Source organism: Leopardus geoffroyi, chromosome A2 (genome assembly GCF_018350155.1).
Source record: "Leopardus geoffroyi isolate Oge1 chromosome A2, O.geoffroyi_Oge1_pat1.0, whole genome shotgun sequence".
Classification (NCBI taxonomy): domain Eukaryota; kingdom Metazoa; phylum Chordata; class Mammalia; order Carnivora; family Felidae; genus Leopardus; species Leopardus geoffroyi.
Window position 1 is genome coordinate 15,217,196 of NC_059331.1, and position 14,557 is coordinate 15,231,752.

Here is a 14,557-nt window from a genome sequence, read left to right on the forward strand (position 1 = left end):
GACGGAGCCACCCAGGTGCCCCGACTATGCATAGTTTTAAATGCCCATTGAACGCCCGCATTGGCCGGTGGTCCTCACCACCCCTGTCCCCACTTTCATTAAGAGCTCCGGCTCCTGCCACAGGGGTTTGTTCAGAGGACACACTGCCTTGTAGGGATCCGAACACAGGAACCGACCCCAGGCCCCCAAGAGTGGAGGTGCAGTGGTCGTGAGGGAAGGCCTCGTTGCAAAGGTGACCTTGGAGCAGTGGCTGAAGGGGTGGATGGAACCAGTGGTGGGGCTCCAGGTAGAGGCATCAGTGAGAGCAAAGGCCCTGAGGGGGCCTGCCTGGCGCGGCAGAGGTGCTAGAGGGCAGCATGAGTGGCCCCTTGCGAGTGGATGGGGGGAGAGTCAGAGCCGAGGTCAGGGGCGGCACTGATCACTGAGGCCTCGTGGAAGGCTTTAAAGGGCTCTGGGTTTTGCCCGGGTGGGCTGGAGAGCCTTCGGAGGGTATTGACCTGTTTTGGACTCACGATTGGAAGCATTTCTCTGGCTGCTGGGTAGAGAACAGACTTGGGGGACAGGACAAAAGAGGATGCAGGGAAACCAGTGTGGAGGAGGTGGGTGGGTCTAGTGGCCGGATTCTAGGTACCTTCTGAAGGACAGGCTGGCGGGATTTCCTGACGTCTTGGATGTGGGATGCCAGTGGGAGAAGAAGAGATCAATGATGCCACAGCTGATTCTATAGAGAAACAATTTCCAAAGTGCTCTTGTGCATAGTATTCGAGTCTCCGCTGGCCCCTGGGAGGTGGGCAGGACTTCTCTTTATAGATGGGGCCTCTTGAGGTCCGGAAGGAGAAGAAGCTGTCACTGATCACAGGACTGTTTCTCAGGCCCACGTCACTGCTGCTCATGAGGCATTTTATCTCATTTCTTGTTTTATGTTATGAGAAAGCCCCAGAAGGGGAGGGAGCTGTGAAGGGCAGGAGGGGGGCAGCTGGGCTGAGGTCTGAGGGGGGGGTCTGCACCAAGGCCAGCATGACAGGAGTGAGGGCACCGGAGGCAGGGCAGGGGGGCTGTGGTCAGAGTCTGTCCCTGCGGCCCCCACCCTGCCCTGTGAATGTCCTTCACCATCAACAGAACGACCATGTAATTCAGCCAGATGATGCCAGGCTGCATCGTCTACCCTGTCAGCTCCCCTCTGGCACCGGACCACAGACTAGACTATTCATTCTCCCGCTCCAGCACTTTCTCGTGGTGGGCACAGCATGATTTGTCCTTGACACCAGAAGCCCCACTGGCCTCAGAACAACTGGGAACCCAGATCCTTTGAGGTAATCTCGGGAGGAAATGGTAGAAATGCGATAGCTGATCGAGTGCTCACTCCTCTGAGCAGCTGTGAGCTCTAAAGAGGCATAAAATACTTTGTCACCCAGTTCATCAGGCAGGGTCCTGGCTGGAACAGAATCCAGCCCTTGTGGTGCCAGAGACTTCAGTGATGGGGCTATTATGGAGTTCGCGCAGGTGAAGGAAACATGGAGAACAGCCACAAAGGGGGGCTGTTGCTCCCTCTGGACCTGAAGGGGTGAGAAGGAAGAAAAGGTGTTCTGGGAGCACGGAGAGAGCTGGAGCTGTAAAGGGAGGGCCACCCCATAGAAGCTGTGGTCATGGGGCCATGGCCATGGCCATGGCCAAGGCAAAAGCGGAGCCCATCAGAGAAGACCTTCTCTGCCTCTCCTCCCCCCAGTGGAGATCTCTACCAGTGCCTTGCATTGGCCAACCCAACCAGAATTTGGAAGGTGAGGGAAACTCTGGTGACATAGGGACCTGCCTCATGGTACACAGGGCAGGGCAGAGAACAGACGAGAGGAGAGGCAAAGAGAATAACCAACACACCCAGAGATGCCTTAACCCTGGGGATGATGTGCGCTTAAACACCACATCGATTGTTCATTACTGCTCTCCATAGACTGGGGCTTAAGTTGCAGCTGGAGAAAATCAAGTTCCTGGGAAAGAACATCCTGGTAGGAATAGTGATGAGGTACTAAAAACCAGAGACTGAAATCCTGGCTCTTGAGGGTGTTCCAAAACAGACTGAAACAATCACTGACTTCAGATGTCAGAGATCTTCCAGAAGGCAGAGGGATAGACACAAGACCCTTGAAGTCATTCCTAGCTCTAGTATTAATCTATTTTCCAAAATGGCCTAGGTAACTTTGATATAATGGAAACAGAAATCATTTGCAGGCTAACTATATACTAGCATCTAAACTCAGACTACTATTATGTAACTCTTTTCAGGGCAGACACATCATGGTAATTGGAATGGTGTAGATGGTTCTTAAAGTCCTCATAAATTCTAAATAATTAGAATACTTTGGAACCGAAAGGAATTCGTTGTAAACGATGACTAAACACATTGCCGTCTTAATGTGAAATATTTTTTTTTAAGAATTAATGCTTTTTTACATTTCTCTTTTCCTCCAACAAAAATCTAAGTTTCCACGGGAGAGCAGCTGGCCTTTTTGAATTGAGCAGAACTTGCAACTAATTATAAAGCCAAAGATCAATGCCTATCAAAAATCAAGTCAGCCTGGGAATCTATTTATTTTCCTGAGCTGTGTAGGCGGCTTTTTGTGATAACCTACACGCACTGTGGTGTCTGCATTTTGGAGACATTGTGTGTCTGAAAAACACCCTACAATCCACCTTGCTTCCCAACACCCAGGTGAAGTCGGTGGCATTTTCCTATCAGTCCTCTCTAGTTGCCCCTTGGGACAAAGGCTGGGCCACAAAGCCCTGGATTCATTACATCTATCCAGACATGGGAGCCTAGACCTGCAGTGGGGCCTGAAGTCTTTGCTGGGTGGTGCCATCTTTAGCCCCCGTGTCTTCCCCTGTGACTCTATGGCTGCCTCATGGTGTCTTTTGCCCATTTTGTTTCCCTTTCTCCTCTGGTGGGGATTTTTTTTTTAAGAGAGGACTTCAACTCAGAAGGGGTTGCATTCCGCTCCTTCTAAGGGAGGGGGTATTTGGGGCTGCTGGGCCAGCACCCTTCGTTTTGTAGAATCCAGGAAACGGGTAAAGAAGAAAGACTAACAATGAGATTTGGATGAATAGATATTAAAAACTAAGGCAGTCAGAGCGGCAGATTGATCTATATACAAGAGTCTGAGAGGAGAGGGAGGGAGGAAAGAGGAGAAGAAGGTTGGGAAGGGAGATGGAGGAAAGACGAAGGAGCGAGAACAAGACCAGATCCCAATGGTGTCTGTCTCAAAGAGGTCTGGGGATCTGAGAGGGAGGCATTGAAAGGTCTGGGGAAAGATCTGAAGGAATTTAGCAGGATGTTTTTCAATTATTTTCAACTGTTGGCTTGTTGTTTATTGGAATGCAACCCTACCCATGCCAGGGTCACGTGTGGCTCTTCTGGGTTCATTCGGGTTTGTTTCTTTTCTGTGGGAGGAGGTGGAAGTCGTCCAGCCTTGCAGACTCTTCTCCTCCCCACTTCCTCCAACACTTGGCTCTGTCAGCCTCCCGTGGCTGCCCTTCTCCCTCCCACTCCATTGACCCCTTCCCTTCTGCCCATAAACAAGCTCAGATCTCCGCGCTCGGAGACGGCTTCCTGCCCAGTCTTCTGCCCTACAACCTTCTTCCCTCTTCCTGGTTTCGTCTTCCTCCCACCCTAAATTAGGCTGCACCGTCGGCTCTCAGGATCCCTTCCCACCACGGCCACGCGCATCAGGACCTTAAGAACGTTGGCAGCGGGCCTCTGACCTGTTCCTCTCCCCCACACTTCTGCTTCCGGGGCAACGCCTCCCTCTGCCCTGCCTAACCCCTCAGCCTTTCCGGTTCCGGTTGGTACCCGCTCGTGGCCGCGCCTTCTACTGGGTCCTCCCCACACCCCCCCAAACAGGTTACAGTCAAGCCGCTGGGGCCCAGCCCGGCCTTCCTCCTCTGCCCCCCACTTCGGGCACAGCTGCTCCTAAACCTCGTCCGGGTCGCTCAGCCTCCGCCGTCAGCCTGTCCGCCTTTCTCGGTCCTCCTCTGGGTCCTCCTCAACCCTTTCCACCTCACTTGCTGCCATTCCCTTCTCCCCGGCGTCCTCGATTCCGCGTCTCTGCCGTCTCCAGCTGCGTTTCTCTCCCCGGAAGCCCCTCTTCTATTCCTTTCCCCCTGATTATAAATACATCCCGAGTCTCAGCAACCGTCTCTCCGTTCTCGCTCCATCCACATTGCCACCCAGTAGGGTCCCCTTTATAAGGGTCCCGTGAAGGTTAAATAAGGGTGTGGGGAACAGCCTTAGCACGCGACTAGTCCTTAAAAACTGGTGTGATTCTTCTGAAGACGAGAAGGCAGTGTCCCCTGATGGTGGATTCGTGCCTCCCGCTGATGGGTGGCGCCTCCTTCGGTCACTCTCAGGCCCCTGGAAACTTCAAAGGAAAAAGCCATTGGGTAGTTGCATGCAGTCGAGCGGCTGTGATTTTCACCGTTTTCCCTCCTTTCCTTTTATCATGCCTTTTCTTTTAGTTCTGACGGCAAGAAAAAGGACGCGAAAGGAATTCCAAACCTATGAAAAGGCTTGTGCTGATGAATGAAACCAAAGCCTGTCATTCATGCGTTCAGTAATGTGAACAAGGTGGGGCGCCTGGGTGGCTCAGTCGCCCCGGTGTCACACTCCTGATTTCAGGTCACGATCTCAGGGTTTGTGGGATGGGGGATGGAGCGCCTTTCCCAGGGCTCTGTGCTGATGGCTCAGAGCCTCCTCGGGATTCTCTCTCTCCCTCTCTGCCCCTCCCCCACCTGTGCACTCGCACGTGTTGGCCCTCTGTCAAAAATACATAAATCAACTTAAAAAGAACATTAACAAGGGACACTCCTTGACTATTTCCTCTGTGCCAAACTGTGCTAAGAAGTTTAGATGATTATCTCATTCAATTACTATGAAATTACTATAACATTACTCCGTGGGATAACCGCTAATATGGTCACTCTTCCGCAAGTAGGACTTTTCTTCAGGAAATATTTGTTGTTCCAGGGCCCACGCTAAATGAGGAGGGACGGGAAAAAATTAATATATTGTCCTGGAATCAATAGGCAGAGGACTGTGGAGGCAGAGACAGATGCATAAACAGAAACATGCGGTAAAATATTAGGCGAACGACCAAAAGCAACTGTTGAGGGTCCAGATGGGCCCAAAGGAGGGAATGGCCCCTTCTGGGTGTTATTCAGCTGGACAGAAGTCCTGGGGATTTCCAAAGGTTGGGAGAAAAATGGACCTAGGACCACCATCTCAACCAACGCACATTGTTGTTGTTGCTGTTGTCGTTAAACCAAGGCTCTCAGCTACCCTCCTTTCTCCCAGTCACCTCCCCTTGCAGGTTCCTCCCTGCACCCTCATTACCACGTTATCCCCCCAGGCTCTTGGGTGTGTTCACTCCCACCTTAGAAAGAAAAGCCCAGGCCAGTTGTAAGTCATAAACCCTTTCTTCGCATCGCCAGCACATGCTCACACACGCTTAATTGAGAGAAGGCTACCACACTCAGTAACACCTTGACATCTTTGGGGGGGGGGGACACAAAAGGCTGACCTTTGTGTGGGGGCGAGTGCCCGGTGGCATGGAGCCAGGGACCTAGGTGCAGAGGCAGATCCCAATTTCACAGTACGTGAAATTTCTACAGCTTGGGGAGGGGGGCGGGGAATCCCCTTAAAGAAAAAGACTATAAAAATATCAAACTGTTGACAATTTTGCCCAAGCACATGACCATGTGAACGCTGTGCTAGGGTCTCCCACGGGTGAGTGGCTCTGGAGTTTGAACTTCATCAGCTTCCTTATAAATCTCTCTCTGGGCAGATGTGGCCATGGGAAGACCAGACCCCACTTGAAAATCCGCCAGATCTTGGAGAGGGCGTGGGGTTCCACAGACCATGCAACGGGAGGGTCTGATCTGAATCTCAGGGGCTGGCCAGAGAGACTGACAGCTGGGTTATAATCTCGAGGGAGGAGAGGCCAGGGTGGCGGAGGTGCTAAAGGCAGCTGAGTCGATCCCGGAAAGGCCCGTCTGAGAACTCATGTTTATGGAGGGGTTGGGGAGGAGGGCCCCGGGCCTGCAGGGTGATATGAGCCAGCTCTTTAAAAGCTCTTAAAGCCTTAATTAGAAAATTACGATAGCGAGATCCCCTGCCCTCGCCTCCCACCCAGGGCACATGGTAAGATCTTTCCTCCAGTCTGATTAGCCTCATTTTGGAGCTCGGAAAGAAGCTAATCAGAGGGCTGACATTGTACGAGCCACTTCAAGTGCGATTCAGAATTCAGCATGATGAAGGGAGTCGTCGGGTGCGTGATTATAAAGAAGTGCTCCAGGGTAATTAAGGTCCTGAAGGTACAGGGCTCTCTGTTTAGGGGAGGGTGGACAGGGGCGGTCGGAGGGAATGCGCACAGCTCGGCACCACCCTGGACAGCTCCCACCTCCGCACAGGAACCAACTTCCCGCATTCCCGCGCATCAGGCAGCTTCTCTTAAAATCCTTACAACAACCCTTTGAGTTAGGTGGGTTAGTTTCGTTCAGCTCCTGTAACCGATCACCACAAATTTAATAGCTTAAAACAACACCCATTTTCATTTCCTTGAAGTTTTGGATGTTAGAAGTTCGAAAGGGGTCTTGCTGGGCTAGAACCAGGGCGTCTGCCAGGCTGTGTTCTTTTCTGAAGGCTTTGCAGGGAATTAGTTTTCTTGCCGGTTCCGGCTTCCAGGGGCTGCCTTTGTCCCACGGCTGGTGGCCTCTTCCATCTTCAAAGCCACCAATGCCAGGCAAGTCCTTCTCACGGTGACATTGACTTTCCTGCCTCGCTCTTCCACATTTAAGGGCCCTTGTGATTACATTGGGCCCCTCTGGGTAATCCAGAATACTCTCTTTATTTTAAAGGCAGCAGATTACTTCCCCTTTGTAATATAATGTGACACATTCACAGATTCTAGGAATTAGGGGATTAGGATGTGAACACTTTGGGGGTCACTATTCTACCTACCATGGTCGGTAATATATTTTTTAAAATGTTTATTTATTTATTTTGAGAGAGAGAGAGCAAGAGCGAATGAGGGGAGGGGCAGAGAAGGAGAGAGAGAGAGAATCCCAAGCAGGCTCCACCCTGTCACTGCAGAACCAGATGCGGGACTCGATCCCATGAACCATGAGATCATGACCTAAGCCAAAATCAAGAGTTGGACATGTAACCAACTGAGCCACCCAGCTGTCCCCCATGGTAGGTAATATTATTATCTCCTATTTTCCAGGTGAGGAAAATGAGGCACAGAGAGGTTATCTGACCTGCCCAAAGCCACACAGCTCATGAGCAGTAGAGTTGGGATTTACCCAGGGCATCTGATGACAGACTCTCTATTCTTTTTTTTTTTTTAACTTTTAAAAAAACGTTTATTCATTTTTGAGGGAGAGAGGGGGAGAGAGAGACAGAGCACGAGTGGGGAGGGGCAGAGAGAGAGGGAGCCGCAGAATCTGAAGCAGCCTCCAGGCTCTGAGCGGTCAGCGCAGAGCCCCACGTGGAGCTTAAACTCTAAACCCGGAGATCATGACCCGAGTGGAAGTCGGAGGCTTAACCGACTGAGCCACCCAGGCGCCCCATGGACCCTTTATTCTTCACCTTTAAACTGTACTCCTTCCATTTGTCCCTCGTTCTTTCATTCAGTACTTTAGGAAAGGCTAATGTGTTGACGGAAAGGGAAGGATTTAAGGTAAGATGAAGGGAGCAAAAGGCCTACAGAGGAAAAAAAGAATGAGGGGCGGGGCAGGGATGGCTGGTGGCACGCATGCGCAGGGAGAGGCACGCTGTGTACCCTAGGGCAGAGAGCCTTCTAGGTGCCCGTCTCCCTGCGTTAGGTCACAAGGCACCCGGATTCAAATCCCAGCTCCGCACTGATAGCTGTGTGCCTTCCAGCCAGTGTCTTAGCTTCTGAGTTTCCGCATCTGCAAACTCATAGGAGCGGAACCCACCTTGTGGGTTTGGCGTGTTAACGAAAACCTCCGTGAATCTCCCTGCTGTGCCTGGAGCCCTGACGGTGCCCCCTAAGGGCTGCGGTTACTCCCCCTCTCTCCTGGCCCCGTCTCCCCAAGGCGACCCAACTTTCTCACATGGGAGTATTCACAGAGGAGGTGGCGGCTGAGATTTGCGGATCTGAGGAGGCAGATCTGAGGGCAGGGGTGGCTCCGGGTATCCGTTCACCAGGCTAGATGGGAAATATATTCAACCCCTTGGGTTGCTTTTCAGGAGGCAGAACCTGGTGGCCAGCGATGGGTTACAGGCTGGAGGAAGCTGAAAGAAACAAGGAGGCCTGTTTCCTCTGTCTTGGGTAAGCCCCATTCGATTTAACCAGGGGGAAATGGCTCTGTGGCCGAAACGAATCTTAAAAACACGAACGTCATCCTGTGCTGTCTTTCATTTCCCTCCTCCCTTCCTCGCATTTTTGTTTTTAGAAGAGGTTGCAAAAGAGGGACATGAAGAAGACATGAAGTGCCCATGACAGTTAGAATCCCTTGATTGCAAGCAACAGAATCCAGAATCTGGCTAACTTAAATGGAAGTCGCGTTGGGTGGAATGATGTGGGGTGACACAGAATTGAAGACAAAGCTGAACTTCTGGGTCTCAGGAAGACAGGAGCAGGGCAGTTGTGGGGATCTGGACAGGAGAGAGACATGGAGGGTCTCTTCGGGGCAGTGATGCCCTAAGGGGGCCCTTCCCACCGACCCCGGGCTCGCACCGGGCCCACTCTTCGTCTTTCCAGTAAGCAGTGCTGCTGGCCTCTCCCAGGACACTTGCTGGCCCTTTATCCCTCCAGAGCATCTGCAGAGGGGCAAGAGGGAGCTCTGCAAAAGAGAACCGGGCAGTGGAGAAGGAAGGAACGATGCCAGGAGGCGGACAGGTCGACCCACGAGGCACCTCCTACTGCATCTGTCAATGTATCTTTCATCCCCAGCCCCTCCCCTCCAGAACATTCTTTCACATCTTCATTCATTCCATTTATCCCACAAAGTACTCTTTTAGTGGCCCACTGCCACACACACACACACACACACACAGAGGAACAAGAAAAGTGTCATGCTTCTTGGTGCATGGGGAGAGAAAAATGCTTTCTCTGTGTTTTGTGATGGGGCCAACCGAGTTTGGTCAATACAGGACCCGGAGGCTAGTGATCTCTTGCTGTGTCAGCATCAGTCTGAAGAATATGGACCAGCGTATCCAGTGTGGCACGGCCTCGTGTGTTACAGTCAGCCACAGGCTCGGCAACCTGCTCAAGGTCACAGGGCAATTTAGGGACAGACTGGCTCACTACTGGCTCCTTCCATTAAACAGCCCAGGCTTTTGGGGGTCCGTGAAGAAGAACCCCTCTTATCTGTCAGGCACAGCATTGCCCCATCCTGGGTGACGATGGCAGTGGCACCCCCTGAAAGGGCTGGAACCCAGCAATGGGGGGGGGCACGTGATGGCTGTTCTTGGGTTGTGCTTCTGGGAGAGGTGGCGCCATGCTGGGAGTTCTGAGCAGACACAACTCTCTCAACAGTCAGTGCCCCTGGGGCTTAAAAAGGGAAAACAAAGAGAAAAAAGAGAGAGACTCCTTCGATCCCTGAGCTTCCAGAACAAGGCAAACTTCTCATTTTGAAAGAATCAAAACCCCAATCTGTCTCACCGAGAGACCAAAGGAAGACACAAAGTTCAATAGATTATTTTTTTCTTAAACTGTGGGATCCCACTTGAAAGCAAAAGGGTTTCTTTCTTTAACAGAGAGGGACCAGTGCAATGGGAGTGGCCCCAGCTTGGGGAGTCCAGAAACGTGGTGTGTCCAAATGCATCCAGAACCTGAGGGAGGGTAGGCTGTTTCAGGGTGTGCTTGGCAGGTCATTTGAGCAGGGGGGGTGCCACACTGGAAGAGGAGTTCGGTTTCCAGAAGAACTGGGGAGGGGGGGGGGCAGGTCTCCGGCTGTCTAGTGACTTCCAAATCACATTCTTTTGTTTCAAGGAAGGCGGAGCTGAGCGAGCAACTCTAAGCAAGGTTGGCCCTGCATTGGCCCCTGGGCCTAAGCGTCCTACTCTCAAGTCAGAGGAATCTAAACCCACTCACCTCATTTTGCCTTTATTATGTGTCATTTCTAGGCTGTCCCCACACCCAGGCTTTTCTTCATGAATAGGCCACTTGAGTCAAAAACACAACAAAACAGGGGGCGTCTGGGTGGCTCAGTCTGTTAAGTGTCTGACTCTTGATTTTGGTTCAGGTCATGATCTCACAGTTCCTGAGTTCGAGCCCCACGCCGGGCTCTGCACTGACAGCCTGGAGCCGGCTTGGGATTCTCTCTCTCCCCCTCTCTCTGCCCCTTTCCCGTTCTCTCTCTCTCTCTCTCTCTCTCCCCCTCAAAAATGAATAAAACAAAACAAGACACAATAACGTGAGACCAACCAACAACATGAAGCAAAACCAGTAAGGTATTTTGCCAGGATAAAATATCTTAAGCCCAGATGCGCATTGCTTTGGTAACACGTAGAGCTCATTCTATCTTTCTGATACCTTTAGCCATCAGCTGGTGGGAGGTTTTCAGAGTCATGCGCACACATCACCTCCTCTGAGAGGCTGGCCATCCTACTCCAAAGAAAACAGGGCTGAGCACCGAGAGAAGCGCCCCCACCCCAGCATATATTAGGTGTTCCATAAATATTTGTTGACTAAATAAATGGCAAATGCGTTCGCGGGGGATGCACCCAGAGCCAGTCATTCCACAGTATTTCTCGGGTGTCCCCCCGAGGTGGGTACAGTAGGCACAGTGTGGGAAGAGCTAAAGGAAATAAGTACCTCATGTTGTTTCCCTGGAGGAAACTGCAGTTTCCAGAACTGTAGTTTTTGGGAGGGAAAAAAATGTACTTGGAAGTTATAGGAGTTCGTGAACTTGTAGTAGAAACAGAGCAACAAGGGGACACGTCTGCAAGTGATTGTATTCATCCGCCAGAAATGCTCTGAGTGCTCAGCCTCACCCCTGCCCTCCCAGAGCCCCGAGTCTGGAGGGGTGAGGGAGGGGGGAGGGGAATGCCCAGAGACAGAAGGCAATTTAGGTTTCAGACTTTATTTATTTATTTATTTAATTTTTTAAAGTTTATTATTTTGGGGGAGAGAGAGAGAGCATGAGTGTGAGTGGGGGAGGGGCAGAGAGAGAGAGAGAGAGAGAGAGGGAGGGAGAGGATCCCAAGCGGCTCTGTGCTGTCAGCACGGAGCCCAGCGTGGGGCTCGAACTCACAAACTGTGAGATCATGACCTGAGCGGAAATCAAGAGTCGGCTGCTTAACCAACTGAGCCACCCAGGAGCCCCTAGGTTTCAGACTTTAAAAGAAACTGATTTAATGTGGTTTAATTGCCTTAAAATCAAGGTAGAAATTTGACCTCTAGGACTCCAAAAATAGATTTTAAGTTAACGAAATTTATTTTATGGAATCAATTTTTGAAGCTGAGGCAGAGAGGTTGGAGATCATCCAGCGCCCCCGTACCCCTTTTATTATCAGATGTAGAAACCGAGGCTTGGATTAGCCAACAAATAAGAAAGAGGCTCATATCCCTGGGTGGGGAAGTCTCAATCTCTATAAGGTCGTGTATGGTGGGAAAAGCATCCAACATGATAGCTACTTTGTGATGCCAACCTTAAAACTTCCAGTTATTTTGGGGCGCCTGGGTGGCTCATTCGGTTAAGCCTCCGACTTGGCTTCAGGTCATAATCGCACTGTTTGTGGGTTCCAGCCGCGCATTGGGTTCTGTGCTGACAGCTCAGAGCCTGGAACTTGCTTCGGATTCTGTCTCCCTCTCTCTCTGCCCCTCCGCCATTCATGCTCTGCCTCCCTCTGTCTCAAAAATCAATAAACATTAAATAAATAAATAAATAAATAAATAAATAAATAAATAAATTTCGTACAGCATTGAAGCACAATGTGAGAGTGGATGTTTATCGAAGTGAGAGTGCACACTTGACCCGGTTCTCTTCACAAGTAACATGACCACGAACGATACGGAAAGACCGAGAGACTGCACGGATCAGAAATTAAGGAGACGCTTGTGACTAAATGTGCCGTAATAGATGTCTCGCGGTTAGGTAAGGTGTTCACAACACAAGGACCCGGACGGCGGGCATACGAAAATTTTTCGTACTACCTTTGCGACTCTTACACAATTCTAAAACTATTTGAAAATAATTTTTTTTTTAAACTTTTTTTTTTTCCTCAACGTTTTTATTTATTTTTGGGACAGAGAGAGACAGAGCATGAACGGGGGAGGGGCAGAGAGAGAGGGAGACACAGAATCGGAAACAGGCTCCAGGCTCTGAGCCATCAGCCCAGAGCCCGACGCGGGGCTCGAACTCACGGACCGCGAGATCGTGACCTGGCTGAAGTCGGACGCTTAACCGACTGCGCCACCCAGGCGCCCCTTTTTTTTTTTTTTTTTAAACAGGAGAAAGCATGATGTGGTGGACTGTGTTCCTAAAAACGGTTCCAACAACAGTTTGGTTCCATGTGCTGTTCTAAAAGGTTGCTGCTTCCTCAATGAGAGGTGGAGTCTGTGTCTTTCCTTTGAATGGGGACAGATTACTTAACTTCTCTGTGCCTCACTCAGTCGCCTCTGTAAGACAGGAAAAACACTAACGTTTCAGTGTGAAGTAACACGGGCCAGACACTCAGACAGTGCTTGGAAATGTTGGATGCCATTGTCGTTGCAGGGCACAAGTTAGGAACCCTGTTATCACACTGGGACGCAAGGTCAGAGCTGAACTGGCAACCCGAGTAACTTGATATTGGATCTCTGGAATTCCTTCAACTCCTGCTTCTGGGGACAATCCTTCCTGGGGGGTAGAGATGCTAAGTCTGCAAGTGGGTTCTGGTGGGGAGGGGGTAGAGAAGACAAGTGCAGATTCCAGGAGTGGACAGTAATGGGTTGTGCATTTGTTCAAGGAAGGAGGAACTCCTTTATGGGGGTGGTGTCAGGAGGGGGTGAGCTGGAGGGGGTGAGCTTGCACCTTGAAGGTCGGTTGAAGGTGCAGTTGTGCAGACAGGGAAGGGTGGCAGAGGTGGAACCAGGGCGTCATCAGGCGTGTTCTCATGATCTGCCTGAAAACAGACAGGGGGATGTGCTGATGAGCTCCAGGAGAGACGGTCAGAAAAGGAAGTTGGGGCCAGACCTTGAATGACATGATCAGGAGTTGGGACCAAGACTCCTTTGCTAAGAAGGACCAGGCAAAGAATTAGTCACCAGATCGTCTGGCCCCCACTCGGCTTCCTTGTCAATTCCCACCCCCATCTGGTCTCCCTATTTCTGTTCTCTTTTCTCCCAACCAGCCCACCCATGGTCAGACCTAACTTCCTGAAACGTGGTTTCCACTTAAGGTGTTCCACGGAACAGAGTCTGTACTGACGACCGTGTAAGCCTTTAGTTGCCAAAGGTCGTATCTGCTGAGTAGAGAGAGGGAAAGAGCTTGCTTGAGAAAGGAGCTGACACAGAGCTGGCAATGAAAGGGTTGAGAGAAAGATCCAGCCCTCCCCAAAGATACCATTCCATCCCCTTGATGGAGCGGGCTCAAATCTCCCCTTCAACTTTTCAGTTCATAGAAGTCAATACATTCCTTAAAAAAAAAAAAAAAGTCTTTAAAAAATATTTATTTATTTGGGGGGGGGTGGGTAGGAGAAGCAGAGAGAGAGGTGGGAGAGAGAAAATCCCAAGCAGGCGTGAAGCTGTCAGCACAGAGCCCGGCCCGGGGCTCGAGCCCACAAACCGTGAGGTCATGACCTGAAGCTCAAGCGACCTAGCCACCCAGGCGCCCTGGAGGGTAACTCGTTTTAAATCCAGGCTGGTTCTAAGTCATCTGGCGCGGTGTCCCTGACCAATGATTGGCTCAGGAGCGGTCATGTGATCACGTTCCTCCAATGAGCTGTGAGAGGGGAGGTCTCTGGGAGCAGCCTTTGGGAATGAGGCTGCAGGAGAGGTAGGCCGTCTCTCTCTTGCCCCTGAGATGGCTTGGGCTGTGACACCTGAAATGGCTGCGTGGTCACAAGGTGCCACTACGCAGTGTGGCCAGCAAGGAGGAACCTGGGCCTCTGACGACACCGAACGCGGACTGTCTCTTGCTTGAGGGTCACCCTCTTTTGCCTCTTGTTCCCTGAAGGAACAAATGACAAACGGGTTTGAGTTGGGGTTTTCAGCTACTTGCAACCTTGATCTTGCAGAGCCTGTAGGAGGCCAACCCACCGCCATCTTATTTTCCTGAGGGAAGAAAGAAGGCCCAGAGGGACAGCCATGTGTCCAGGTTTCAAAGCTAAGTCATGGCAGTGTGACTCAGGAGACCGGCCATCACTTCTAACACAGCCCTCATCCTGTCATACCGCAGCTTCTAGAATCTTCAGCCTTGCCCTGCCCCGGCCAGCCCAGAGCCTTCTCTGTAGTCAGATGTGTCTATGGAAGCTCACCTGGTTGGAATCCAACAGGCAATATTCCATCTAATTAAGCAACTGTAAGCGGGAAGGCTGTATCTCCGGAGCCTATCTGTG